The sequence below is a fragment of the Xiphias gladius genome, unplaced genomic scaffold (genome assembly GCF_016859285.1).
Source record: "Xiphias gladius isolate SHS-SW01 ecotype Sanya breed wild unplaced genomic scaffold, ASM1685928v1 HiC_scaffold_46, whole genome shotgun sequence".
In the NCBI taxonomy this organism is placed as follows: Eukaryota; Metazoa; Chordata; class Actinopteri; order Istiophoriformes; family Xiphiidae; genus Xiphias; species Xiphias gladius.
In genome coordinates, this window is record NW_024402146.1 from 1 (window position 1) to 26633 (window position 26633).

At 47.1% G+C, this 26633-nt stretch overlaps 33 non-coding genes across 33 annotated transcripts; all 33 read left to right on the plus strand.

The window, feature by feature from the left end:
* Positions 1–153: 153 nt before the first annotated feature.
* On the plus strand, positions 154–338 carry LOC120787677. Its single transcript, XR_005707030.1, has one exon. It is a non-coding gene; the product is annotated as a U2 spliceosomal RNA (small nuclear RNA).
* A 616-nt stretch (positions 339–954) lies between these two features.
* On the plus strand, positions 955–1116 carry LOC120787676. Its single transcript, XR_005707029.1, has one exon. It is a non-coding gene; the product is annotated as a U1 spliceosomal RNA (small nuclear RNA).
* Positions 1117–1781: 665 nt separating this feature from the next.
* On the plus strand, positions 1782–1967 carry LOC120787674. The gene has a single exon (XR_005707027.1). It is a non-coding gene; the product is annotated as a U2 spliceosomal RNA (small nuclear RNA).
* Positions 1968–2581: 614 nt separating this feature from the next.
* LOC120787692 lies at positions 2582–2741 on the plus strand. The gene has a single exon (XR_005707045.1). It is a non-coding gene; the product is annotated as a U1 spliceosomal RNA (small nuclear RNA).
* Positions 2742–3403: 662 nt separating this feature from the next.
* LOC120787703 lies at positions 3404–3594 on the plus strand. The gene has a single exon (XR_005707055.1). It is a non-coding gene; the product is annotated as a U2 spliceosomal RNA (small nuclear RNA).
* A 619-nt stretch (positions 3595–4213) lies between these two features.
* Positions 4214–4373, plus strand: LOC120787695. Its single transcript, XR_005707048.1, has one exon. It is a non-coding gene; the product is annotated as a U1 spliceosomal RNA (small nuclear RNA).
* Positions 4374–5036: 663 nt separating this feature from the next.
* On the plus strand, positions 5037–5226 carry LOC120787717. The gene has a single exon (XR_005707067.1). It is a non-coding gene; the product is annotated as a U2 spliceosomal RNA (small nuclear RNA).
* A 617-nt stretch (positions 5227–5843) lies between these two features.
* LOC120787696 lies at positions 5844–6002 on the plus strand. Its single transcript, XR_005707049.1, has one exon. It is a non-coding gene; the product is annotated as a U1 spliceosomal RNA (small nuclear RNA).
* Positions 6003–6664: 662 nt separating this feature from the next.
* LOC120787710 lies at positions 6665–6853 on the plus strand. Its single transcript, XR_005707061.1, has one exon. It is a non-coding gene; the product is annotated as a U2 spliceosomal RNA (small nuclear RNA).
* A 621-nt stretch (positions 6854–7474) lies between these two features.
* On the plus strand, positions 7475–7635 carry LOC120787688. The gene has a single exon (XR_005707041.1). It is a non-coding gene; the product is annotated as a U1 spliceosomal RNA (small nuclear RNA).
* A 664-nt stretch (positions 7636–8299) lies between these two features.
* LOC120787671 lies at positions 8300–8487 on the plus strand. The gene has a single exon (XR_005707025.1). It is a non-coding gene; the product is annotated as a U2 spliceosomal RNA (small nuclear RNA).
* A 622-nt stretch (positions 8488–9109) lies between these two features.
* LOC120787689 lies at positions 9110–9269 on the plus strand. Its single transcript, XR_005707042.1, has one exon. It is a non-coding gene; the product is annotated as a U1 spliceosomal RNA (small nuclear RNA).
* Positions 9270–9928: 659 nt separating this feature from the next.
* LOC120787709 lies at positions 9929–10118 on the plus strand. The gene has a single exon (XR_005707060.1). It is a non-coding gene; the product is annotated as a U2 spliceosomal RNA (small nuclear RNA).
* A 622-nt stretch (positions 10119–10740) lies between these two features.
* Positions 10741–10905, plus strand: LOC120787679. The gene has a single exon (XR_005707032.1). It is a non-coding gene; the product is annotated as a U1 spliceosomal RNA (small nuclear RNA).
* Positions 10906–11578: 673 nt separating this feature from the next.
* Positions 11579–11768, plus strand: LOC120787720. The gene has a single exon (XR_005707070.1). It is a non-coding gene; the product is annotated as a U2 spliceosomal RNA (small nuclear RNA).
* Positions 11769–12384: 616 nt separating this feature from the next.
* On the plus strand, positions 12385–12546 carry LOC120787680. Its single transcript, XR_005707033.1, has one exon. It is a non-coding gene; the product is annotated as a U1 spliceosomal RNA (small nuclear RNA).
* A 667-nt stretch (positions 12547–13213) lies between these two features.
* Positions 13214–13405, plus strand: LOC120787714. Its single transcript, XR_005707065.1, has one exon. It is a non-coding gene; the product is annotated as a U2 spliceosomal RNA (small nuclear RNA).
* Positions 13406–14021: 616 nt separating this feature from the next.
* On the plus strand, positions 14022–14182 carry LOC120787701. The gene has a single exon (XR_005707053.1). It is a non-coding gene; the product is annotated as a U1 spliceosomal RNA (small nuclear RNA).
* Positions 14183–14847: 665 nt separating this feature from the next.
* Positions 14848–15036, plus strand: LOC120787722. Its single transcript, XR_005707072.1, has one exon. It is a non-coding gene; the product is annotated as a U2 spliceosomal RNA (small nuclear RNA).
* A 621-nt stretch (positions 15037–15657) lies between these two features.
* LOC120787686 lies at positions 15658–15817 on the plus strand. Its single transcript, XR_005707039.1, has one exon. It is a non-coding gene; the product is annotated as a U1 spliceosomal RNA (small nuclear RNA).
* A 668-nt stretch (positions 15818–16485) lies between these two features.
* On the plus strand, positions 16486–16670 carry LOC120787726. Its single transcript, XR_005707076.1, has one exon. It is a non-coding gene; the product is annotated as a U2 spliceosomal RNA (small nuclear RNA).
* A 621-nt stretch (positions 16671–17291) lies between these two features.
* On the plus strand, positions 17292–17451 carry LOC120787683. Its single transcript, XR_005707036.1, has one exon. It is a non-coding gene; the product is annotated as a U1 spliceosomal RNA (small nuclear RNA).
* Positions 17452–18118: 667 nt separating this feature from the next.
* On the plus strand, positions 18119–18309 carry LOC120787705. The gene has a single exon (XR_005707056.1). It is a non-coding gene; the product is annotated as a U2 spliceosomal RNA (small nuclear RNA).
* A 621-nt stretch (positions 18310–18930) lies between these two features.
* Positions 18931–19092, plus strand: LOC120787682. Its single transcript, XR_005707035.1, has one exon. It is a non-coding gene; the product is annotated as a U1 spliceosomal RNA (small nuclear RNA).
* A 669-nt stretch (positions 19093–19761) lies between these two features.
* LOC120787712 lies at positions 19762–19950 on the plus strand. The gene has a single exon (XR_005707063.1). It is a non-coding gene; the product is annotated as a U2 spliceosomal RNA (small nuclear RNA).
* A 621-nt stretch (positions 19951–20571) lies between these two features.
* Positions 20572–20728, plus strand: LOC120787697. Its single transcript, XR_005707050.1, has one exon. It is a non-coding gene; the product is annotated as a U1 spliceosomal RNA (small nuclear RNA).
* Positions 20729–21398: 670 nt separating this feature from the next.
* Positions 21399–21581, plus strand: LOC120787725. Its single transcript, XR_005707075.1, has one exon. It is a non-coding gene; the product is annotated as a U2 spliceosomal RNA (small nuclear RNA).
* Positions 21582–22200: 619 nt separating this feature from the next.
* On the plus strand, positions 22201–22364 carry LOC120787669. The gene has a single exon (XR_005707023.1). It is a non-coding gene; the product is annotated as a U1 spliceosomal RNA (small nuclear RNA).
* Positions 22365–23029: 665 nt separating this feature from the next.
* On the plus strand, positions 23030–23218 carry LOC120787719. Its single transcript, XR_005707069.1, has one exon. It is a non-coding gene; the product is annotated as a U2 spliceosomal RNA (small nuclear RNA).
* Positions 23219–23839: 621 nt separating this feature from the next.
* LOC120787711 lies at positions 23840–24003 on the plus strand. The gene has a single exon (XR_005707062.1). It is a non-coding gene; the product is annotated as a U1 spliceosomal RNA (small nuclear RNA).
* A 666-nt stretch (positions 24004–24669) lies between these two features.
* LOC120787670 lies at positions 24670–24856 on the plus strand. Its single transcript, XR_005707024.1, has one exon. It is a non-coding gene; the product is annotated as a U2 spliceosomal RNA (small nuclear RNA).
* A 618-nt stretch (positions 24857–25474) lies between these two features.
* On the plus strand, positions 25475–25633 carry LOC120787702. Its single transcript, XR_005707054.1, has one exon. It is a non-coding gene; the product is annotated as a U1 spliceosomal RNA (small nuclear RNA).
* A 668-nt stretch (positions 25634–26301) lies between these two features.
* On the plus strand, positions 26302–26490 carry LOC120787721. Its single transcript, XR_005707071.1, has one exon. It is a non-coding gene; the product is annotated as a U2 spliceosomal RNA (small nuclear RNA).
* Positions 26491–26633: the final 143 nt, after the last annotated feature.

Sequence of the window (26633 nt, forward strand, 5' to 3'; positions counted from 1 at the left end):
TTCCGGTTACGTATTACTGGTATTTCACTGGTCAAAACGCTCAGTGAACTTGTTTTGTTTTACTGGGTGTCGCCTAAGCATCATTCACCGTCGGACCTCTCAGTGACCGGGCATCAGCGGAGAAGGAGGCCGTTCCCTCCGACCCTTTCCGTTATAAACTACCGGCCTTTTGGCTAAGATCAAGTGTAGTATCTGTTCTTATCAGTTTAATATCTGATCGTCCCCTACCGGGGACCATATATTAAAGTGCTTTTTGGAGCAGGGAGATGGAATAGGGCTTGCTCAACTCCTCCTTGTCGACCTGGTATTGCAGTATCTCCGGGCAGTGCGCCCCTCCCTCTTCTGCATGTGGAATATCATTCGGTGGCGTTGTCCACGGAAGATCTTGACAACCTCTGATTTGTTTGAGATCAGGGGAAGGTTGCCCCAAGCACCGTGTCTCATGATTTCCGCACTGACTAATTGGCTGTGTTGATTTGGCTGTTGGTCAGTTGATTTGTCTGTACTAGTAGCAGGACTGTCAGTTGCCCATCACTAACAGCAAGTGGTTGTAATGTGAGAAGAGTTGGCTTTGCGAGTTTTATTCTCTTCTCTGAATTTCAAATGTACATGAAGCAACATTTGTTGCAGTCTGATTGAGCTTCGGCTCACTGGAACTTGCAGTTGGGCCGTTGCTCATTTTAGGAAGGTCAAATAGATCGACTAGATGATGTGAGGTCAGCCTTTGGTGTGGAAATACCGCATTGCATGATGGGAAATATAAGCATTATTTATCTAATAAAATGTAAAAATAATCTTTGTCAGCCGTTGGGTCAAAGTGTACGGTGTGTATGGAATTCCTGCAGGTCCACAGCCCCCTGTAGCCTCGGGTTGTGTCAATGTGTAGATTGTCAGCACCATCGGTCAGCGTGCTTTGTGTGTGAAAGGCTGCCCTGCGTGTGAGATGCACAACTCATACTTACCTGGCAGGGGAGATACCATGATCAAGAAGGTGGTTCACCCAGGGCGAGGCTCAGCCATTGCACTCCGGTTGTGCTGACCCCTGCGAATTCCCCAAATGCGGGAATCTCGACTGCACAATTTCTGATAGTGGGGACTGCGTTCGCGCTCTCCCTGGTAAACTGTGGACTATAAAGGCAGGCAACTGATCTCCAAGCGCTGACCGTCTCAATGTGTATTTCGGCAAATGTCGCCCAGCAGCGTAGCGACGGATTTGGCGTCGGCCGCTGTTAAACATTGTCTATTAATGGGAATCAGTACCATGTCATTTCTTCCCGCCGTTTTATTCAGCAGAGGCAATCCATCTGATAATATGAACAATATTCCCTCACGTATGTGGAAGCAAGCGGTCAGTCAGTGAAGAAGAATCTGACAATATCTTATCGTTCACTTCAGCTTACTCAAACTCCCTTAGATTTGTTGTATGTTTAACGTGGGCAACATTTGCCGACATGGGCTCCGGTCTTTACCTGCTGCAGTTTTGTTTCTATCGAGGCTGTGAATAAGATCTCAGTTTCTGATGGTTTCTATTACCACGGATGAGAGCTTACCAAGTGACCAAGACGAGCCCAGGCACTGCATTATAAATGCCTGGGTTATTTTTTCCGTTGAAATAAATCCAGAAAGATGTCGTGCGTTTGCAGGGTATTTCACTGGTCAAAACGCTCAGTGAACTTGTTTTGTGTTTTACTGGGTGTCGCCTAAGCACATCATTCACCGTCGGACCTCTCAGTGACCGGGCCTGTGCGGAGAAGGAGGCCGTTCCTCCGACCCTTTCCGTTATCGCTTCTCGGCCTTTTGGCTAAGATCAAGTGTAGTATCTGTTCTTATCAGTTTAATATATCTGCGTCCCTACCGGGGACCATATATTAAATTGCTTTTGGAGCAGGGAGATGGAATAGGGGCTTGCTCCGTCCACTCCACTTGTCGACCTGGTATTGCAGTATCTCCCGGGCGGTGCGCCTCCCTCTTCTGCATGTGGAATATCATTCGGTGACGTTGTCCACGGAAGATCTTGACAACCTCTGATTTGTTTGAGATCAGGGGAAGGAGTTGCCCCAAGCACCGTGTCTCATGATTTCCGCACTGACTAATTGGCTGTGTTGATTTGGCTGTTGGTCCAGTTGATTTGTCTGTACTAGTAGCAGGACTGTCAGTTGCCCATCACTAACAGCAAGTGGTTGTAATGTGAGAAGAGTTGGCTTTGCGAGTTTTATTCTCTTCTCTGAATTTCAAATGTACATGAAGCAACATTTGTTGCAGTCTGATTGAGCGGCTCACTGGAACTTGCAGTTGGGCCGTTGCTCATTTTAGGAGGTCAAATAGATCGACTAGATGATGTGAGGTCAGCCTTTGGTGTGGAAATACCGCATTGCATGATGGGAAATATAAGCATTATTTATCTAATAAAATGTAAAAATAATCTTTGTCAGCCGTTGGGTCAAAGTGTACGGTGTGTATGGAATTCCTGCAGGTCCACAGCCCCTGTAGCCTCGGGTTGTGTCAATGTGTAGATTGTCAGCACCATCGGTCAGCGTGCTTTGTGTGTGAAAGGCTGCCCTGCGTGTGAGATGCACAACTCATACTTACCTGGCAGGGAGATACCATGATCAAGAAGGTGGTTCACCCAGGGCGAGGCTCAGCCATTGCACTCCGGTTGTGCTGACCTCACGAATTCCCCAAATGTGGGAATCTCGACTGCACAATTTCTGATAGTGGGGACTGCGTTCGCTCTCTCCCTGGTAAACTGTGGACTATAAAGGCAGGCAACTGATCTCCAAGCTGACCGTCTCAATGTGTATTCGGCAAATGTAAGCCCAGCGTGGCAGCAGTTTGGCGTCGCCGCTGTTAAACATTGTCTATTAATGTGGGAATCAGTACCATGTCATTTCTTCCCGCCGTTTTATTCAGCAGAGGCAATCCATCTGATAATATGAACAATATTCCCTCACGTATGTGGAAGCAAGCGGTCAGTCAGTGAAGAAGAATCTGACAATATCTTATCGTTCACTTCAGCTTACTCAAACTCCCTTAGATTTGTTGTATGTTTAACGTGGGCAACATTTGCCGACATGGGCTCCGGTCTTTACCTGCTGCAGTTTTGTTTCTATCGAGGCTGTGAATAAGATCTCAGTTTCTGATGGTTTCTATTACCACCGGATGAGAGCTTACCAAGTGACCAAAGACGAGCCCAGGCACTGCATTATAAATGCCTGGGTTATTTTTCCGTTGAAATAAATCCAGAAAGATGTCGTGCGTTTGCAGGGTATTTCACTGGTCAAAAGCGCTCAGTGAACTTGTTTTGTGTTTTACTGGGTGTCGCCTAAGCACATCATTCACCGTCGGACCTCTCAGTGACCGGGCTGTGCGGAGAAGGAGGCCGTTCCCTCCGACCCTTTCCGTTATCGCTTCTCGGCCTTTTGGCTAAGATCAAGTGTAGTATCTGTTCTTATCAGTTTAATATCTGATACGTCCCCTACCCGGGGACCATATATTAAATTGCTTTTTGGAGCAGGGAGATGGAATAGGGGCTTGCTCCGTCCACTCCACGCATCGACCTGGTATTGCAGTATCTCCCGGAACGGTGCGCCCCTCCCCTCTTCTGCATGTGGAATATCATTCGGTGACGTTGTCCGGAAGATCTTGACAACCTCTGATTTGTTTGAGATCAGGGGAAGGAGTTGCCCCAAGCACCGTGTCTCATGATTTCCGCACTGACTAATTGGCTGTGTTGATTTGGCTGTTGGTCCAGTTGATTTGTCTGTACTAGTAGCAGGACTGTCAGTTGCCCATCACTAACAGCAAGTGGTTGTAATGTGAGAAGAGTTGGCTTTGCGAGTTTTATTCTCTTCTCTGAATTTCAAATGTACATGAAGCAACATTTGTTGCAGTCTGATTGAGCTTCGGCTCACTGGAACTTGCAGTTGGGCCGTTGCTCATTTTAGGAAGGTCAAATAGATCGACTAGATGATGTGAGGTCAGCCTTTGGTGTGGAAATACCGCATTGCATGATGGGAAATATAAGCATTATTTATCTAATAAAATGTAAAAATAATCTTTGTCAGCCGTTGGGTCAAAGTGTACGGTGTGTATGGAATTCCTGCAGGTCCACAGCCCCTGTAGCCTCGGGTTGTGTCAATGTGTAGATTGTCAGCACCATCGGTCAGCGTGCTTTGTGTGTGAAAGGCTGCCCTGCGTGTGAGATGCACAACTCATACTTACCTGGCAGGGAGATACCATGATCAAGAAGGTGGTTCACCCAGGCGAGGCTCAGCCATTGCACTCGGTTGTGCTGACCCCTCGAATTCCCCAAATGTGGGAATCTCGACTGCACAATTTCTGATAGTGGGGGACTGCGTTCGCGCTCTCCCTGGTAAACTGTGGACTATAAAGGCAGGCAACTGATCTCCAAAGCTGACCGTCTCAATGTGTATTTCTACGGCAAATGTCGCCCAGCGTAGCGGATTTGGCGTCGGCGCTGTTAAACATTGTCTATTAATGTGGGAATCAGTACCATGTCATTTCTTCCCGCCGTTTTATTCAGCAGAGGCAATCCATCTGATAATATGAACAATATTCCCTCACGTATGTGGAAGCAAACGGTCAGTCAGTGAAGAAGAATCTGACAATATCTTATCGTTCACTTCAGCTTACTCAAACTCCCTTAGATTTGTTGTATGTTTAACGTGGGCAACATTTGCCGACATGGGCTCCCGGTCTTTACCTGCTGCAGTTTTGTTTCTATCGAGGCTGTGAATAAGATCTCAGTTTCTGATGGTTTCTATTACCACCGGATGAGAGCTTACCAAGTGACCAAGACGAGCCCAGGCACTGCATTATAAATGCCTGGGTTATTTTTTCCGTTGAAATAAATCCAGAAAGATGTCGTGCGTTTGCAGGGTATTTCACTGGTCAAAAGCGCTCAGTGAACTTGTTTTGTGTTTTACTGGGTGTCGCCTAAGCACATCATTCACCGTCGGACCTCTCAGTGACCGGGCCTGTGCGGAAGGAGGCCGTTCCCTCGACCCTTTCCCGTTATCGCTTCTCGGCCTTTTGGCTAAGATCAAGTGTAGTATCTGTTCTTATCAGTTTAATATCTGATACGTCCCCTATCCGGGGACCATATATTAAAGTGCTTTTTGGAGCAGGGAGATGGAATAGGGGCTTGCTCCGTCCACTCCACTTGTCGACCTGGTATTGCAGTATCTCCCGGGCAGTGCGCCCTCCCTCTTCTGCATGTGGAATATCATTCGGTGGCGTTGTCCACGGAAGATCTTGACAACCTCTGATTTGTTTGAGATCAGGGAAGGAGTTGCCCCAAGCACCGTGTCTCATGATTTCGCACTGACTAATTGGCTGTGTTGATTTGGCTGTTGGTCCAGTTGATTTGTCTGTACTAGTAGCAGGACTGTCAGTTGCCCATCACTAACAGCAAGTGGTTGTAATGTGAGAAGAGTTGGCTTTGCGAGTTTTATTCTCTTCTCTGAATTTCAAATGTACATGAAGCAACATTTGTTGCAGTCTGATTGAGCTTCGGCTCACTGGAACTTTCAGTTTGGCCGTTGCTCATTTTAGGAGGTCAAATAGATCGACTAGATGATGTGAGGTCAGCCTTTGGTGTGGAAATACCGCATTGCATGATGGGAAATATAAGCATTATTTATCTAATAAAATGTAAAAATAATCTTTGTCAGCCGTTGGGTCAAAGTGTACGGTGTGTATGGAATTCCTGCAGGTCCACAGCCCCCTGTAGCCTCGGGTTGTGTCAATGTGTAGATTGTCAGCACCATCGGTCAGCGTGCTTTGTGTGTGAAAGGCTGCCCTGCGTGTGAGATGCACAACTCATACTTACCTGGCAGGGGAGATACCATGATCAGAAGGTGGTTCACCCAGGGCGAGCTCAGCCATTGCACTCGGTTGTGCTGACCCCTGCGAATTCCCCAAATGTGGGAATCTCGACTGCACAATTTCTGATAGTGGGGGACTGCGTTCGCTCTCCCTGGTAAACTGTGGACTATAAAGGCAGGCAACTGATCTCCAAAGCGCTGACCGTCTCAATGTGTATTCACGGCAAATGTCGCCCAGCGTGGCGACAGTTTGGCGTCGGCGCTGTTAAACATTGTCTATTAATGTGGGAATCAGTACCATGTCATTTCTTCCCGCCGTTTTATTCAGCAGAGGCAATCCATCTGATAATATGAACAATATTCTCCTGCGTATGTGGAAGCAAGCGGTCAGTCAGTGAAGAAGAATCTGACAATATCTTATCGTTCACTTCAGCTTACTCAAACTCCCTTAGATTTGTTGTATGTTTAGCGTGGGCAACATTTGCGACATGGGCTCCGGTCTTTACCTGCTGCAGTTTTGTTTCTATCGAGGCTGTGAATAAGATCTCAGTTTCTGATGGTTTCTATTACCACGGATGAGAGCTTACCAAGTGACCAAAGACGAGCCCAGGCACTGCATTATAAATGCCTGGGTTATTTTTCGTTGAAATAAATCCAGAAAGATGTCGTGCGTTTGCAGGGTATTTCACTGGTCAAAACGCTCAGTGAACTTGTTTTGTGTTTTACTGGGTGTCGCCTAAGCACATCATTCACCGTCGGACCTCTCAGTGACCGGGCCTGTGCGGAGAAAGGAGCCGTTCCCTCCGACCCTTTCCGTTATCGCTTCTCGGCCTTTTGGCTAAGATCAAGTGTAGTATCTGTTCTTATCAGTTTAATATCTGATACGTCCCCTACCCGGGGACCATATATTAAATTGCTTTTTGGAGCAGGGAGATGGAATAGGGGCTTGCTCCGTCCACTCCACGCATCGACCTGGTATTGCAGTATCTCCGGGCAGTGCGCCCCTCCCTCTTCTGCATGTGGAATATCATTCGGTGACGTTGTCCACGGAAGATCTTGACAACCTCTGATTTGTTTGAGATCAGGGGAAGGAGTTGCCCCAAGCACCGTGTCTCATGATTTCCGCACTGACTAATTGGCTGTGTTGATTTGGCTGTTGGTCCAGTTGATTTGTCTGTACTAGTAGCAGGACTGTCAGTTGCCCATCACTAACAGCAAGTGGTTGTAATGTGAGAAGAGTTGGCTTTGCGAGTTTTATTCTCTTCTCTGAATTTCAAATGTACATGAAGCAACATTTGTTGCAGTCTGATTGAGCTTGGCTCACTGGAACTTACAGTTGGGCCGTTGCTCATTTTTAGGAAGGTCAAATAGATCGACTAGATGATGTGAGGTCAGCCTTTGGTGTGGAAATACCGCATTGCATGATGGGAAATATAAGCATTATTTATCTAATAAAATGTAAAAATAATCTTTGTCAGCCGTTGGGTCAAAGTGTACGGTGTGTATGGAATTCCTGCAGGTCCACAGCCCCCTGTAGCCTCGGGTTGTGTCAATGTGTAGATTGTCAGCACCATCGGTCAGCGTGCTTTGTGTGTGAAAGGCTGCCCTGCGTGTGAGATGCACAACTCATACTTACCTGGCAGGGGAGATACCATGATCAAGAAGGTGGTTCACCCAGGGCGAGGCTCAGCCATTGCACTCGGTTGTGCTGACCCTCACGAATTCCCCAAATGTGGGAATCTCGACTGCACAATTTCTGATAGTGGGGGACTGCGTTCGCTCTCCCTGGTAAACTGTGGACTATAAAGGCAGGCAACTGATCTCCAAGCGCTGACCGTCTCAATGTGTATTCGGCAAATGTCGCCCAGCGTGGCAGCAGGATTTGGCGTCGGCGCTGTTAAACATTGTCTATTAATGTGGGAATCAGTACCATGTCATTTCTTCCCGCCGTTTTATTCAGCAGAGGCAATCCATCTGATAATATGAACAATATTCCCTCTGCGTATGTGGAAGCAAGCGGTCAGTCAGTGAAGAAGAATCTGACAATATCTTATCGTTCACTTCAGCTTACTCAAACTCCCTTAGATTTGTTGTATGTTTAACGTGGGCAACATTTGCCGACATGGGCTCCGGTCTTTACCTGCTGCAGTTTTGTTTCTATCGAGGCTGTGAATAAGATCTCAGTTTCTGATGGTTTCTATTACCACCGGATGAGAGCTTACCAAGTGACCAAAGACGAGCCCAGGCACTGCATTATAAATGCCTGGGTTATTTTTCCGTTGAAATAAATCCAGAAAGATGTCGTGCGTTTGCAGGGTATTTCACTGGTCAAAACGCTCAGTGAACTTGTTTTGTGTTTTACTGGGTGTCGCCTAAGCACATCATTCACCGTCGGACCTCTCAGTGACCGGGCCTGCGAGGAAAGGAGGCCGTTCCTCCGACCCTTTCCGTTATAAACTTCTCGGCCTTTTGGCTAAGATCAAGTGTAGTATCTGTTCTTATCAGTTTAATATCTGATCGTCCCCTACCGGGGACCATATATTAAATTGCTTTTGGAGCAGGGAGATGGAATAGGGGCTTGCTCCGTCCACTCCACCTTGTCGACCTGGTATTGCAGTATCTCCCGGGCAGTGCGCCCCTCCCCTCTTCTGCATGTGGAATATCATTCGGTGACGTTGTCCACGGAAGATCTTGACAACCTCTGATTTGTTTGAGATCAGGGGAAGGAGTTGCCCCAAGCACCGTGTCTCATGATTTCCGCACTGACTAATTGGCTGTGTTGATTTGGCTGTTGGTCCAGTTGATTTGTCTGTACTAGTAGCAGGACTGTCAGTTGCCCATCACTAACAGCAAGTGGTTGTAATGTGAGAAGAGTTGGCTTTGCGAGTTTTATTCTCTTCTCTGAATTTCAAATGTACATGAAGCAACATTTGTTGCAGTCTGATTGAGCTTCGGCTCACTGGAACTTGCAGTTGGGCCGTTGCTCATTTTTAGGAGGTCAAATAGATCGACTAGATGATGTGAGGTCAGCCTTTGGTGTGGAAATACCGCATTGCATGATGGGAAATATAAGCATTATTTATCTAATAAAATGTAAAAATAATCTTTGTCAGCCGTTGGGTCAAAGTGTACGGTGTGTATGGAATTCCTGCAGGTCCACAGCCCCCTGTAGCCTCGGGTTGTGTCAATGTGTAGATTGTCAGCACCATCGGTCAGCGTGCTTTGTGTGTGAAAGGCTGCCCTGCGTGTGAGATGCACAACTCATACTTACCTGGCAGGGGAGATACCATGATCAAGAAGGTGGTTCACCCAGGCGAGGCTCAGCCATTGCACTCGGTTGTGCTGACCCCTGCGAATTCCCCAAATGTGGGAATCTCGACTGCACAATTTCTGATAGTGGGGGACTGCGTTCGCTCTCCCTGGTAAACTGTGGACTATAAAGGCAGGCAACTGATCTCCAAGCTGACCGTCTCAATGTGTATTTCGGCAAATGTCGCCCAGCGTAGCGACGGATTTGACGTCGGCCGCTGTTAAACATTGTCTATTAATGTGGGAATCAGTACCATGTCATTTCTTCCCCGCCGTTTTATTCAGCAGAGGCAATCCATCTGATAATATGAACAATATTCCCTCACGTATGTGGAAGCAAGCGGTCAGTCAGTGAAGAATCTGACAATATCTTATCGTTCACTTCAGCTTACTCAAACTCCTTAGATTTGTTGTATGTTTAACGTGGGCAACATTTGCCGACATGGGCTCCGGTCTTTACCTGCTGCAGTTTTGTTTCTATCGAGGCTGTGAATAAGATCTCAGTTTCTGATGGTTTCTATTACCACCGGATGAGAGCTTACCAAGTGACCAAGACGAGCCCAGGCACTGCATTATAAATGCCTGGGTTATTTTTTCCGTTGAAATAAATCCAGAAAGATGTCGTGCGTTTGCAGGGTATTTCACTGGTCAAAACGCTCAGTGAACTTGTTTTGTGTTTTACTGGGTGTCGCCTAAGCACATCATTCACCGTCGGACCTCTCAGTGACCGGGCCTGTGCGGAGAAGGAGGCCGTTCCTCCGACCCTTTCCGTTATCGCTTCTCGGCCTTTTGGCTAAGATCAAGTGTAGTATCTGTTCTTATCAGTTTAATATCTGATCGTCCCCTACCCGGGGACCATATATTAAATTGCTTTTTGGAGCAGGGAGATGGAATAGGGGCTTGCTCCGTCCACTCCACGCATCGACCTGGTATTGCAGTATCTCCCGGAACGGTGCGCCCCTCCCCTCTTCTGCATGTGGAATATCATTGGTGGCGTTGTCCACGGAAGATCTTGACAACCTCTGATTTGTTTGAGATCAGGGGAAGGAGTTGCCCCAAGCACCGTGTCTCATGATTTCCGCACTGACTAATTGGCTGTGTTGATTTGGCTGTTGGTCCAGTTGATTTGTCTGTACTAGTAGCAGGACTGTCAGTTGCCCATCACTAACAGCAAGTGGTTGTAATGTGAGAAGAGTTGGCTTTGCGAGTTTTATTCTCTTCTCTGAATTTCAAATGTACATGAAGCAACATTTGTTGCAGTCTGATTGAGCTTCGGCTCACTGGAACTTGCAGTTGGGCCGTTGCTCATTTTAAGGAGGTCAAATATAATGAATAGATGATGTGAGTTCAGCCTTTGGTGTGGAAATACCGCATTGCATGATGGGAAATATAAGCATTATTTATCTAATAAAATGTAAAAATAATCTTTGTCAGCCGTTGGGTCAAAATTATGCGGTGTGTATGGAATTCCTGCAGGTCCACAGCCCCCTGTAGCCTCGGGTTGTGTCAATGTGTAGATTGTCAGCACCATCGGTCAGCGTGCTTTGTGTGTGAAAGGCTGCCCTGCGTGTGAGATGCACAACTCATACTTACCTGGCAGGGGAGATACCATGATCAAGAAGGTGGTTCACCCAGGCGCGAGGCTCAGCCATTGCACTCCGGTTGTGCTGACCCCTGCGAATTCCCCAAATGTGGGAATCTCGACTGCACAATTTCTGATAGTGGGGGACTGCGTTCGCGCTCTCCCCTGGTAAACTGTGGACTATAAAGGCAGGCAACTGATCTCCAAGCGCTGACCGTCTCAATGTGTATTTCTGGCAAATGTCGCCCAGCGTGGCAGCGGATTTGACGTCGGCCGCTGTTAAACATTGTCTATTAATGTGGGAATCAGTACCATGTCATTTCTTCCCCGCCGTTTTATTCAGCAGAGGCAATCCATCTGATAATATGAACAATATTCCCTCACACGTATGTGGAAGCAAACGGTCAGTCAGTGAAGAAGAATCTGACAATATCTTATCGTTCACTTCAGCTTACTCAAACTCCCTTAGATTTGTTGTATGTTTAACGTGGGCAACATTTGCCGACATGGGCTCCCGGTCTTTACCTGCTGCAGTTTTGTTTCTATCGAGGCTGTGAATAAGATCTCAGTTTCTGATGGTTTCTATTACCACCGGATGAGAGCTTACCAAGTGACCAAAGACGAGCCCAGGCACTGCATTATAAATGCCTGGGTTATTTTTCCGTTGAAATAAATCCAGAAAGATGTCGTGCGTTTGCAGGGTATTTCACTGGTCAAAACGCTCAGTGAACTTGTTTTGTGTTTTACTGGGTGTCGCCTAAGCACATCATTCACCGTCGGACCTCTCAGTGACCGGGCCTGTGCGGAGAAGGAGGCCGTTCCCTCCGACCCTTTCCCGTTATAAACTTCTCGGCCTTTTGGCTAAGATCAAGTGTAGTATCTGTTCTTATCAGTTTAATATCTGATACGTCCCCTACCCGGGGACCATATATTAAATTGCTTTTTGGAGCAGGGAGATGGAATAGGGGCTTGCTCCGTCCACTCCTCGCATCGACCTGTTATTGCTGTATCTCCGGGCAGTCGCCCCTCCCTCTTCTGCATGTGGAATATCATTCGGTGGCGTTGTCCACGGAAGATCTTGACAACCTCTGATTTGTTTGAGATCAGGGAAGGAGTTGCCCCAAGCACCGTGTCTCATGATTTCGCACTGACTAATTGGCTGTGTTGATTTGGCTGTTGGTCCAGTTGATTTGTCTGTACTAGTAGCAGGACTGTCAGTTGCCCATCACTAACAGCAAGTGGTTGTAATGTGAGAAGAGTTGGCTTTGCGAGTTTTATTCTCTTCTCTGAATTTCAAATGTACATGAAGCAACATTTGTTGCAGTCTGATTGAGCTTCGGCTCACTGGAACTTGCAGTTGGGCCGTTGCTCATTTTAGGAAGGTCAAATAGATCGACTAGATGATGTGAGGTCAGCCTTTGGTGTGGAAATACCGCATTGCATGATGGGAAATATAAGCATTATTTATCTAATAAAATGTAAAAATAATCTTTGTCAGCCGTTGGGTCAAAGTGTACGGTGTGTATGGAATTCCTGCAGGTCCACAGCCCCTGTAGCCTCGGGTTGTGTCAATGTGTAGATTGTCAGCACCATCGGTCAGCGTGCTTTGTGTGTGAAAGGCTGCCCTGCGTGTGAGATGCACAACTCATACTTACCTGGCAGGGGAGATACCATGATCAAGAAGGTGGTTCACCCAGGGCGAGGCTCAGCCATTGCACTCCGGTTGTGCTGACCCCTGCGAATTCCCCAAATGTGGGAATCTCGACTGCACAATTTCTGATAGTGGGGGACTGCGTTCGCGCTCCCTGGTAAACTGTGGACTATAAAGGCAGGCAACTGATCTCCAAGCTGACCGTCTCAATGTGTATTTACGGCAAATGTCGCCCAGCGTAGCGACAGATTTGGCGTCGCCGCTGTTAAACATTGTCTATTAATGTGGGAATCAGTACCATGTCATTTCTTCCCGCCGTTTTATTCAGCAGAGGCAATCCATCTGATAATATGAACAATATTCCCTCACTGCGTATGTGGAAGCAAGCGGTCAGTCAGTGAAGAAGAATCTGACAATATCTTATCGTTCACTTCAGCTTACTCAAACTCCCTTAGATTTGTTGTATGTTTAACGTGGGCAACATTTGCCGACATGGGCTCCGGTCTTTACCTGCTGCAGTTTTGTTTCTATCGAGGCTGTGAATAAGATCTCAGTTTCTGATGGTTTCTATTACCACCGGATGAGAGCTTACCAAGTGACCAAGACGAGCCCAGGCACTGCATTATAAATGCCTGGGTTATTTTTTCCGTTGAAATAAATCCAGAAAGATGTCGTGCGTTTGCAGGGTATTTCACTGGTCAAAACGCTCAGTGAACTTGTTTTGTGTTTTACTGGGTGTCGCCTAAGCACATCATTCACCGTCGGACCTCTCAGTGACCCGGGCCTGTGCGGAGAAGGAGGCCGTTCCTCCGACCCTTTCCCGTTATCGCTTCTCGGCCTTTTGGCTAAGATCAAGTGTAGTATCTGTTCTTATCAGTTTAATATCTGATACGTCCCCTACCCGGGGACCATATATTAAATTGCTTTTTGGAGCAGGGAGATGGAATAGGGGCTTGCTCCGTCCACTCCACGCATCGACCTGGTATTGCAGTATCTCTCCCGGGCAGTGCGCCCCTCCCTCTTCTGCATGTGGAATATCATTCGGTGACGTTGTCCACGGAAGATCTTGACAACCTCTGATTTGTTTGAGATCAGGGGAAGGAGTTGCCCCAAGCACCGTGTCTCATGATTTCCGCACTGACTAATTGGCTGTGTTGATTTGGCTGTTGGTCCAGTTGATTTGTCTGTACTAGTAGCAGGACTGTCAGTTGCCCATCACTAACAGCAAGTGGTTGTAATGTGAGAAGAGTTGGCTTTCGAGTTTTATTCTCTTCTCTGAATTTCAAATGTACATGAAGCAACATTTGTTGCAGTCTGATTGAGCTTGGCTCACTGGAACTTACAGTTGGGCCGTTGCTCATTTTTAGGAGGTCAAATAGATCGACTAGATGATGTGAGGTCAGCCTTTGGTGTGGAAATACCGCATTGCATGATGGGAAATAAGCATTATTTATCTAATAAAATGTAAAAATAATCTTTGTCAGCCGTTGGGTCAAAGTGTACGGTGTGTATGGAATTCCTGCAGGTCCACAGCCCCTGTAGCCTCGGGTTGTGTCAATGTGTAGATTGTCAGCACCATCGGTCAGCGTGCTTTGTGTGTGAAAGGCTGCCCTGCGTGTGAGATGCACAACTCATACTTACCTGGCAGGGAGATACCATGATCAAGAAGGTGGTTCACCCAGGCGAGGCTCAGCCATTGCACTCGGTTGTGCTGACCCCTCTGAATTCCCCAAATCATGGAATCTCGACTGCACAATTTCTGATAGTGGGGGACTGCGTTCGCGCTCTCCCTGGTAAACTGTGGACTATAAAGGCAGGCAACTGATCTCCAAGCGCTGACCGTCTCAATGTGTATTCTGGCAAATGTCGCCCAGCGTGGCGACGGATTTGGCGTCGGCCGCTGTTAAACATTGTCTATTAATGTGGGAATCAGTACCATGTCATTTCTTCCCGCCGTTTTATTCAGCAGAGGCAATCCATCTGATAATATGAACAATATTCCCTCACTGCGTATGTGGAAGCAAGCGGTCAGTCAGTGAAGAAGAATCTGACAATATCTTATCGTTCACTTCAGCTTACTCAAACTCCTTAGATTTGTTGTATGTTTAACGTGGGCAACATTTGCCGACATGGGCTCCCGGTCTTTACCTGCTGCAGTTTTGTTTCTATCGAGGCTGTGAATAAGATCTCAGTTTCTGATGGTTTCTATTACCACGGATGAGAGCTTACCAAGTGACCAAGACGAGCCCAGGCACTGCATTATAAATGCCTGGGTTATTTTTCCGTTGAAATAAATCCAGAAAGATGTCGTGCGTTTGCAGGGTATTTCACTGGTCAAAGCGCTCAGTGAACTTGTTTTGTGTTTTACTGGGTGTCGCCTAAGCACATCATTCACCGTCGGACCTCTCAGTGACCGGGCCTGTGCGGAGAAGAGGCCGTTCCCTCCGACCCTTTCCGTTATCGCTTCTCGGCCTTTTGGCTAAGATCAAGTGTAGTATCTGTTCTTATCAGTTTAATATCTGATCGTCCCCTACCGGGGACCATATATTAAATTGCTTTTTGGAGCAGGGAGATGGAATAGGGGCTTGCTCCGTCCTCCACGCTTGTCGACCTGGTATTGCAGTATCTCCGGGCAGTGCGCCCCTCCCTCTTCTGCATGTGGAATATCATTCGGTGGCGTTGTCCACGGAAGATCTTGACAACCTCTGATTTGTTTGAGATCAGGGGAAGGAGTTGCCCCAAGCACCGTGTCTCATGATTTCCGCACTGACTAATTGGCTGTGTTGATTTGGCTGTTGGTCCAGTTGATTTGTCTGTACTAGTAGCAGGACTGTCAGTTGCCCATCACTAACAGCAAGTGGTTGTAATGTGAGAAGAGTTGGCTTTGCGAGTTTTATTCTCTTCTCTGAATTTCAAATGTACATGAAGCAACATTTGTTGCAGTCTGATTGAGCTTCGGCTCACTGGAACTTACAGTTGGGCCGTTGCTCATTTTTAGGAAGGTCAAATAGATCGACTAGATGATGTGAGGTCAGCCTTTGGTGTGGAAATACCGCATTGCTTGAAGGGAAATATAAGCATTATTTATCTAATAAAATGTAAAAATAATCTTTGTCAGCCGTTGGGTCAAAATGTATGCGGTGTGTATGGAATTCCTGCAGGTCCACAGCCCCTGTAGCCTCGGGTTGTGTCAATGTGTAGATTGTCAGCACCATCGGTCAGCGTGCTTTGTGTGTGAAAGGCTGCCCTGCGTGTGAGATGCACAACTCATACTTACCTGGCAGGGAGATACCATGATCAAGAAGGTGGTTCACCCAGGGCGAGGCTCAGCCATTGCACTCGGTTGTGCTGACCCCTGCGAATTCCCCAAATGTGGGAATCTCGACTGCACAATTTCTGATAGTGGGGACTGCGTTGGCGCTCTCCCTGGTAAACTGTGGACTATAAAGGCAGGCAACTGATCTCCAAGCGCTGACCGTCTCAATGTGTATTTACGGCAAATGTCGCCCAGCGTGGCGACAGATTTGGCGTCGGCGCTGTTAAACATTGTCTATTAATGTGGGAATCAGTACCATGTCATTTCTTCCCGCCGTTTTATTCAGCAGAGGCAATCCATCTGATAATATGAACAATATTCCCTCACTGCGTATGTGGAAGCAAACGGTCAGTCAGTGAAGAAGAATCTGACAATATCTTATCGTTCACTTCAGCTTACTCAAACTCCTTAGATTTGTTGTATGTTTAACGTGGGCAACATTTGCCGACATGGGCTCCGGTCTTTACCTGCTGCAGTTTTGTTTCTATCGAGGCTGTGAATAAGATCTCAGTTTCTGATGGTTTCTATTACCACGGATGAGAGCTTACCAAGTGACCAAGACGAGCCCAGGCACTGCATTATAAATGCCTGGGTTATTTTTTCCGTTGAAATAAATCCAGAAAGATGTCGTGCGTTTGCAGGGTATTTCACTGGTCAAAAGCGCTCAGTGAACTTGTTTTGTGTTTTACTGGGTGTCGCCTAAGCACATCATTCACCGTCGGACCTCTCAGTGACCGGGCCTGTGCGGAGAAGGAGGCCGTTCCTCCGACCCTTTCCGTTATAAACTTCTCGGCCTTTTGGCTAAGATCAAGTGTAGTATCTGTTCTTATCAGTTTAATATCTGATCGTCCCCTACCGGGGACCATATATTAAATTGCTTTTTGGAGCAGGGAGATGGAATAGGGGCTTGCTCCGTCCACTCCACATCGACCTGGTATTGCAGTATCTCCGGGCAGTGCGCCCCTCCCCTCTTCTGCATGTGGAATATCATTCGGTGACGTTGTCCACGGAAGATCTTGACAACCTCTGATTTGTTTGAGATCAGGGGAAGGAGTTGCCCCAAGCACCGTGTCTCATGATTTCCGCACTGACTAATTGGCTGTGTTGATTTGGCTGTTGGTCCAGTTGATTTGTCTGTACTAGTAGCAGGACTGTCAGTTGCCCATCACTAACAGCAAGTGGTTGTAATGTGAGAAGAGTTGGCTTTGCGAGTTTTATTCTCTTCTCTGAATTTCAAATGTACATGAAGCAACATTTGTTGCAGTCTGATTGAGCTTCGGCTCACTGGAACTTGCAGTTGGGCGTTGCTCATTTTAGGAAGGTCAAATAGATCGACTAGATGATGTGAGGTCAGCCTTTGGTGTGGAAATACCGCATTGCATGATGGGAAATATAAGCATTATTTATCTAATAAAATGTAAAAATAATCTTTGTCAGCCGTTGGGTCAAAGTGTACGGTGTGTATGGAATTCCTGCAGGTCCACAGCCCCCTGTAGCCTCGGGTTGTGTCAATGTGTAGATTGTCAGCACCATCGGTCAGCGTGCTTTGTGTGTGAAAGGCTGCCCTGCGTGTGAGATGCACAACTCATACTTACCTGGCAGGGGAGATACCATGATCAAGAAGGTGGTTCACCCAGGGCGAGGCTCAGCCATTGCACTCGGTTGTGCTGACCCTGCGAATTCCCCAAATGGGAATCTCGACTGCACAATTTCTGATAGTGGGGGACTGCGTTCGCGCTCTCCCTGGTAAACTGTGGACTATAAAGGCAGGCAACTGATCTCCAAGCGCTGACCGTCTCAATGTGTATTTACGGCAAATGTCGCCCAGCGTGGCAGCAGTTTGGCGTCGGCCGCTGTTAAACATTGTCTATTAATGTGGGAATCAGTACCATGTCATTTCTTCCCGCCGTTTTATTCAGCAGAGGCAATCCATCTGATAATATGAACAATATTCCCTCACACGTATGTGGAAGCAAACGGTCAGTCAGTGAAGAAGAATCTGACAATATCTTATCGTTCACTTCAGCTTACTCAAACTCCCTTAGATTTGTTGTATGTTTAACGTGGGCAACATTTGCCGACATGGGCTCCCGGTCTTTACCTGCTGCAGTTTTGTTTCTATCGAGGCTGTGAATAAGATCTCAGTTTCTGATGGTTTCTATTACCACCGGATGAGAGCTTACCAAGTGACCAAGACGAGCCCAGGCACTGCATTATAAATGCCTGTGTTATTTTTCCGTTGAAATAAATCCAGAAAGATGTCGTGCGTTTGCAGGGTATTTCACTGGTCAAAAGCGCTCAGTGAACTTGTTTTGTGTTTTACTGGGTGTCGCCTAAGCACATCATTCACCGTCGGACCTCTCAGTGACCGGCCTGTGCGGAGAAGGAGGCCGTTCCTCCGACCCTTTCCCGTTATCGCTTCTCGGCCTTTTGGCTAAGATCAAGTGTAGTATCTGTTCTTATCAGTTTAATATCTGATACGTCCCCTACCCGGGGACCATATATTAAATTGCTTTTTGGAGCAGGGAGATGGAATAGGGGCTTGCTCCGTCCACTCCACGCATCGACCTGGTATTGCAGTATCTCCCGGAACGGTGCGCCCCTCCCCTCTTCTGCATGTGGAATATCATTCGGTGACGTTGTCCACGGAAGATCTTGACAACCTCTGATTTGTTTGAGATCAGGGGAAGGAGTTGCCCCAAGCACCGTGTCTCATGATTTCCACACTGACTAATTGGCTGTGTTGATTTGGCTGTTGGTCCAGTTGATTTGTCTGTACTAGTAGCAGGACTGTCAGTTGCCCATCACTAACAGCAAGTGGTTGTAATGTGAGAAGAGTTGGCTTTGCGAGTTTTATTCTCTTCTCTGAATTTCAAATGTACATGAAGCAACATTTGTTGCAGTCTGATTGAGCTTGGCTCACTGGAACAAGCAGTTGTGCCGTAGCTCATTTTAAGGAGGTAAAATAGATCGACAAGATGATGTGAGGTCAGCCTTTGGTGTGGAAATACCGCATTGCATGATGGGAAATATAAGCATTATTTATCTAATAAAATGTAAAAATAATCTTTGTCAGCCGTTGGGTCAAAGTGTACGGTGTGTATGGAATTCCTGCAGGTCCACAGCCCCCTGTAGCCTCGGGTTGTGTCAATGTGTAGATTGTCAGCACCATCGGTCAGCGTGCTTTGTGTGTGAAAGGCTGCCCTGCGTGTGAGATGCACAACTCATACTTACCTGGCAGGGGAGATACCATGATCAAGAAGGTGGTTCACCCAGGGCGAGGCTCAGCCATTGCACTCCGGTTGTGCTGACCCCTCGAATTCCCCAAATGTGGAATCTAGACTGCACAATTTCTGATAGTGGGGGACTGCGTTCTCGCTCTCCCCTGGTAAACTGTGGACTATATAGTCAGGCAACTGATCTCCAAACGATGACCGTCTCAATGTGTATGTACGGCAAATGTCGCCCAGCGTGGCACGGATTTGGCGTCGACGCTGTTAAACATTGTCTATTAATGTGGGAATCAGTACCATGTCATTTCTTCCCCGCCGTTTTATTCAGCAGAGGCAATCCATCTGATAATATGAACAATATTCCCTCACACGTATGTGGAAGCAAACGGTCAGTCAGTGAAGAAGAATCTGACAATATCTTATCGTTCACTTCAGCTTACTCAAACTCCCTTAGATTTGTTGTATGTTTAACGTGGGCAACATTTGCCGACATGGGCTCCGGTCTTTACCTGCTGCAGTTTTGTTTCTATCGAGGCTGTGAATAAGATCTCAGTTTCTGATGGTTTCTATTACCACCGGATGAGAGCTTACCAAGTGACCAAGACGAGCCCAGGCACTGCATTATAAATGCCTGGGTTATTTTTTCCGTTGAAATAAATCCAGAAAGATGTCGTGCGTTTGCAGGGTATTTCACTGGTCAAAAGCGCTCAGTGAACTTGTTTTGTGTTTTACTGGGTGTCGCCTAAGCACATCATTCACCGTCGGACCTCTCAGTGACCGGGCCTGTGCGGAGAAGGAGGCCGTTCCCTCGACCCTTTCCCGTTATCGCTTCTCGGCCTTTTGGCTAAGATCAAGTGTAGTATCTGTTCTTATCAGTTTAATATCTGATACGTCCCCTACCCGGGGACCATATATTAAATTGCTTTTTGGAGCAGGGAGATGGAATAGGGGCTTGCTCCGTCCACTCCACGCATCGACCTGGTATTGCAGTATCTCCGGGCAGTGCGCCCTCCCTCTTCTGCATGTGGAATATCATTCGGTGGCGTTGTCCACGGAAGATCTTGACAACCTCTGATTTGTTTGAGATCAGGGGAAGGAGTTGCCCCAAGCACCGTGTCTCATGATTTCCGCACTGACTAATTGGCTGTGTTGATTTGGCTGTTGGTCCAGTTGATTTGTCTGTACTAGTAGCAGGACTGTCAGTTGCCCATCACTAACAGCAAGTGGTTGTAATGTGAGAAGAGTTGGCTTTGCGAGTTTTATTCTCTTCTCTGAATTTCAAATGTACATGAAGCAACATTTGTTGCAGTCTGATTGAGCTTCGGCTCACTGGAACTTGCAGTTGGGCCGTTGCTCATTTTTAGGAAGGTCAAATAGATCGACTAGATGATGTGAGGTCAGCCTTTGGTGTGGAAATACCGCATTGCATGATGGGAAATATAAGCATTATTTATCTAATAAAATGTAAAAATAATCTTTGTCAGCCGTTGGGTCAAAGTGTACGGTGTGTATGGAATTCCTGCAGGTCCACAGCCCCCTGTAGCCTCGGGTTGTGTCAATGTGTAGATTGTCAGCACCATCGGTCAGCGTGCTTTGTGTGTGAAAGGCTGCCCTGCGTGTGAGATGCACAACTCATACTTACCTGGCAGGGGAGATACCATGATCAAGAAGGTGGTTCACCAGGCGAGGCTCAGCCATTGCACTCGGTTGTGCTGACCCCTGCGAATTCCCCAAATGTGGGAATCTCGACTGCACAATTTCTGATAGTGGGGACTGCGTTCGCTCTCCCTGGTAAACTGTGGACTATAAAGGCAGGCAACTGATCTCCAAGCGCTGACCGTCTCAATGTGTATTTACGGCAAATGTAAGCCCAGCGTAGCGGATTTGGCGTCGGCCGCTGTTAAACATTGTCTATTAATGTGGGAATCAGTACCATGTCATTTCTTCCCCGCCGTTTTATTCAGCAGAGGCAATCCATCTGATAATATGAACAATATTCCCTCACTGCGTATGTGGAAGCAAAGCGGTCAGTCAGTGAAGAAGAATCTGACAATATCTTATCGTTCACTTCAGCTTACTCAAACTCCCTTAGATTTGTTGTATGTTTAACGTGGGCAACATTTGCCGACATGGGCTCCGGTCTTTACCTGCTGCAGTTTTGTTTCTATCGAGGCTGTGAATAAGATCTCAGTTTCTGATGGTTTCTATTACCACCGGATGAGAGCTTACCAAGTGACCAAGACGAGCCCAGGCACTGCATTATAAATGCCTGGGTTATTTTTCCGTTGAAATAAATCCAGAAAGATGTCGTGCGTTTGCAGGGTATTTCACTGGTCAAAACGCTCAGTGAACTTGTTTTGTGTTTTACTGGGTGTCGCCTAAGCACATCATTCACCGTCGGACCTCTCAGTGACCGGGCCTGTGCGGAGAAGGAGGCCGTTCCCTCCGACCCTTTCCCGTTATCGCTTCTCGGCCTTTTGGCTAAGATCAAGTGTAGTATCTGTTCTTATCAGTTTAATATCTGATCGTCCCCCGGGGACCATATATTAAATTGCTTTTTGGAGCAGGGAGATGGAATAGGGGCTTGCCGTCCGTCCACGCATCGACCTGGTATTGCAGTATCTCCCGGAACAGTGCGCCCCTCCTCTTCTGCATGTGGAATATCATTCGGTGGCGTTGTCCACGGAAGACCTTGACAACCTCTGATTTGTTTGAGATCAGGGGAAGAGTTGCCCCAAGCACCGTGTCTCATGATTTCCGCACTGACTAATTGGCTGTGTTGATTTGGCTGTTGGTCCAGTTGATTTGTCTGTACTAGTAGCAGGACTGTCAGTTGCCCATCACTAACAGCAAGTGGTTGTAATGTGAGAAGAGTTGGCTTTGCGAGTTTTATTCTCTTCTCTGAATTTCAAATGTACATGAAGCAACATTTGTTGCAGTCTGATTGAGCTTCGGCTCACTGGAACTTGCAGTTGGGCCGTTGCTCATTTTTAGGAGGTCAAATAGATCGACTAGATGATGTGAGGTCAGCCTTTGGTGTGGAAATACCGCATTGCATGATGGGAAATATAAGCATTATTTATCTAATAAAATGTAAAAATAATCTTTGTCAGCCGTTGGGTCAAAGTGTACGGTGTGTATGGAATTCCTGCAGGTCCACAGCCCCCTGTAGCCTCGGGTTGTGTCAATGTGTAGATTGTCAGCACCATCGGTCAGCGTGCTTTGTGTGTGAAAGGCTGCCCTGCGTGTGAGATGCACAACTCATACTTACCTGGCAGGGGAGATACCATGATCAAGAAGGTGGTTCACCCAGGGCGAGGCTCAGCCATTGCACTCCGGTTGTGCTGACCCCTGCGAATTCCCCAAATGTGGGAATCTCGACTGCACAATTTCTGATAGTGGGGGACTGCGTTCGCGCTCTCCCCTGGTAAACTGTGGACTATAAAGGCAGGCAACTGATCTCCAAACGCTGACCGTCTCAATGTGTATTTCTGGCAAATGTCGCCCAGCGTGGCAGCGGATTTGACGTCGGCCTGTTAAACATTGTCTATTAATGTGGGAATCAGTACCATGTCATTTCTTCCCGCCGTTTTATTCAGCAGAGGCAATCCATCTGATAATATGAACAATATTCCCTCACTGCGTATGTGGAAGCAAGCGGTCAGTCAGTGAAGAAGAATCTGACAATATCTTATCGTTCACTTCAGCTTACTCAAACTCCCTTAGATTTGTTGTATGTTTAACGTGGGCAACATTTGCCGACATGGGCTCCGGTCTTTACCTGCTGCAGTTTTGTTTCTATCGAGGCTGTGAATAAGATCTCAGTTTCTGATGGTTTCTATTACCACGGATGAGAGCTTACCAAGTGACCAAGACGAGCCCAGGCACTGCATTATAAATGCCTGGGTTATTTTTTCCGTTGAAATAAATCCAGAAAGATGTCGTGCGTTTGCAGGGTATTTCACTGGTCAAAACGCTCAGTGAACTTGTTTTGTGTTTTACTGGGTGTCGCCTAAGCACATCATTCACCGTCGGACCTCTCAGTGACCGGGCCTGTGCGGAGAAGGAGGCGTTCCTCCGACCCTTTCCGTTATCGCTTCTCGGCCTTTTGGCTAAGATCAAGTGTAGTATCTGTTCTTATCAGTTTAATATCTGATCGTCCCTACCGGGGACCATATATTAAATTGCTTTTTGGAGCAGGGAGATGGAATAGGGGCTTGCTCCGTCCACTCCACCTTGTCGACCTGGTATTGCAGTATCTCCCGGAACGGTGCGCCCCTCCCCTCTTCTGCATGTGGAATATCATTCGGTGACGTTGTCCACGGAAGATCTTGACAACCTCTGATTTGTTTGAGATCAGGGGAAGGAGTTGCCCCAAGCACCGTGTCTCATGATTTCGCACTGACTAATTGGCTGTGTTGATTTGGCTGTTGGTCCAGTTGATTTGTCTGTACTAGTAGCAGGACTGTCAGTTGCCCATCACTAACAGCAAGTGGTTGTAATGTGAGAAGAGTTGGCTTTGCGAGTTTTATTCTCTTCTCTGAATTTCAAATGTACATGAAGCAACATTTGTTGCAGTCTGATTGAGCTTGGCTCACTGGAACTTGCAGTTGGGCCGTTGCTCATTTTTAGGAAGGTCAAATAGATCGACTAGATGATGTGAGGTCAGCCTTTGGTGTGGAAATACCGCATTGCATGATGGGAAATATAAGCATTATTTATCTAATAAAATGTAAAAATAATCTTTGTCAGCCGTTGGGTCAAAATTATGCGGTGTGTATGGAATTCCTGCAGGTCCACAGCCCCTGTAGCCTCGGGTTGTGTCAATGTGTAGATTGTCAGCACCATCGGTCAGCGTGCTTTGTGTGTGAAAGGCTGCCCTGCGTGTGAGATGCACAACTCATACTTACCTGGCAGGGGAGATACCATGATCAAGAAGGTGGTTCACCCAGGGCGAGGCTCAGCCATTGCACTCCGGTTGTGCTGACCCCTGCGAATTCCCCAAATGCGGGAATCTCGACTGCACAATTTCTGATAGTGGGGGACTGCGTTCGCGCTCTCCCCTGGTAAACTGTGGACTATAAAGGCAGGCAACTGATCTCCAAACGCTGACCGTCTCAATGTGTATTTACGGCAAATGTCGCCCAGCGTATGACGGATTTGGCGTCGGCCGCTGTTAAACATTGTCTATTAATGTGGGAATCAGTACCATGTCATTTCTTCCCGCCGTTTTATTCAGCAGAGGCAATCCATCTGATAATATGAACAATATTCCCTCACGTATGTGGAAGCAAGCGGTCAGTCAGTGAAGAAGAATCTGACAATATCTTATCGTTCACTTCAGCTTACTCAAACTCCCTTAGATTTGTTGTATGTTTAACGTGGGCAACATTTGCCGACATGGGCTCCGGTCTTTACCTGCTGCAGTTTTGTTTCTATCGAGGCTGTGAATAAGATCTCAGTTTCTGATGGTTTCTATTACCACGGATGAGAGCTTACCAAGTGACCAAAGACGAGCCCAGGCACTGCATTATAAATGCCTGGGTTATTTTTTCCGTTGAAATAAATCCAGAAAGATGTCGTGCGTTTGCAGGGTATTTCACTGGTCAAAACGCTCAGTGAACTTGTTTTGTGTTTTACTGGGTGTCGCCTAAGCACATCATTCACCGTCGGACCTCTCAGTGACCGGGCCTGTGCGGAGAAGGAGCCGTTCCCTCCGACCCTTTCCGTTATAAACTTCGGCCTTTTGGCTAAGATCAAGTGTAGTATCTGTTCTTATCAGTTTAATATCTGATACGTCCCCTACCCGGGGACCATATATTAAATTGCTTTTTGGAGCAGGGAGATGGAATAGGGGCTTCCTCCGTCCTCCCTTGCATCGACCTGGTATTGCAGTATCTCCCGGGCAGTGCGCCCTCCCTCTTCTGCATGTGGAATATCATTCGGTGACGTTGTCCACGGAAGATCTTGACAACCTCTGATTTGTTTGAGATCAGGGGAAGGAGTTGCCCCAAGCACCGTGTCTCATGATTTCCGCACTGACTAATTGGCTGTGTTGATTTGGCTGTTGGTCCAGTTGATTTGTCTGTACTAGTAGCAGGACTGTCAGTTGCCCATCACTAACAGCAAGTGGTTGTAATGTGAGAAGAGTTGGCTTTGCGAGTTTTATTCTCTTCTCTGAATTTCAAATGTACATGAAGCAACATTTGTTGCAGTCTGATTGAGCTTCGGCTCACTGGAACTTGCAGTTGGGCCGTTGCTCATTTTAGGAGGTCAAATAGATCGACTAGATGATGTGAGGTCAGCCTTTGGTGTGGAAATACCGCATTGCATGATGGGAAATATAAGCATTATTTATCTAATAAAATGTAAAAATAATCTTTGTCAGCCGTTGGGTCAAAGTGTACGGTGTGTATGGAATTCCTGCAGGTCCACAGCCCCTGTAGCCTCGGGTTGTGTCAATGTGTAGATTGTCAGCACCATCGGTCAGCGTGCTTTGTGTGTGAAAGGCTGCCCTGCGTGTGAGATGCACAACTCATACTTACCTGGCAGGGAGATACCATGATGATCAGAAGGTGGTTCACCCAGGCGAGGCTCAGCCATTGCACTCGGTTGTGCTGACCCCTGCGAATTCCCCAAATGTGGGAATCTCGACTGCACAATTTCTGATAGTGGGGACTGCGTTCGCTCTCCCCTGGTAAACTGTGGACTATAAAGGCAGGCAACTGATCTCCAAGCGCTGACCGTCTCAATGTGTATTTACGGCAAATGTCGCCCAGCGTGGCGACGGATTTGGCGTCGGCGCTGTTAAACATTGTCTATTAATGTGGGAATCAGTACCATGTCATTTCTTCCCCGCCGTTTTATTCAGCAGAGGCAATCCATCTGATAATATGAACAATATTCCCTCACACGTATGTGGAAGCAAACGGTCAGTCAGTGAAGAAGAATCTGACAATATCTTATCGTTCACTTCAGCTTACTCAAACTCCCTTAGATGTGTTGTATGTTTAACGTGGGCAACATTTGCCGACATGGGCTCCGGTCTTTACCTGCTGCAGTTTTGTTTCTATCGAGGCTGTGAATTAGCTCTCAGTTTCTTATGGTTTCTATTACCACCTGATGAGAGCTTACCAAGTGACCAAGACGAGCCCAGGCACTGCATTATAAATGCCTGGGTTATTTTTCCGTTGAAATAAATCCAGAAAGATGTCGTGCGTTTGCAGGGTATTTCACTGGTCAAAACGCTCAGTGAACTTGTTTTGTGTTTTACTGGGTGTCGCCTAAGCACATCATTCACCGTCGGACCTCTCAGTGACCGGGCCAATGCGGAGAAGGAGGCCGTTCCTCCGACCCTTTCCGTTATCGCTTCTCGGCCTTTTGGCTAAGATCAAGTGTAGTATCTGTTCTTATCAGTTTAATATCTGATCGTCCCCTACCGGGGACCATATATTAAATTGCTTTTTGGAGCAGGGAGATGGAATAGGGGCTTGCTCCGTCCACTCCACCTTGTCGACCTGGTATTGCAGTATCTCCCGGGCAGTGCGCCCCTCCTCTTCTGCATGTGGAATATCATTCGGTGGCGTTGTCCACGGAAGATCTTGACAACCTCTGATTTGTTTGAGATCAGGGAAGGAGTTGCCCCAAGCACCGTGTCTCATGATTTCGCACTGACTAATTGGCTGTGTTGATTTGG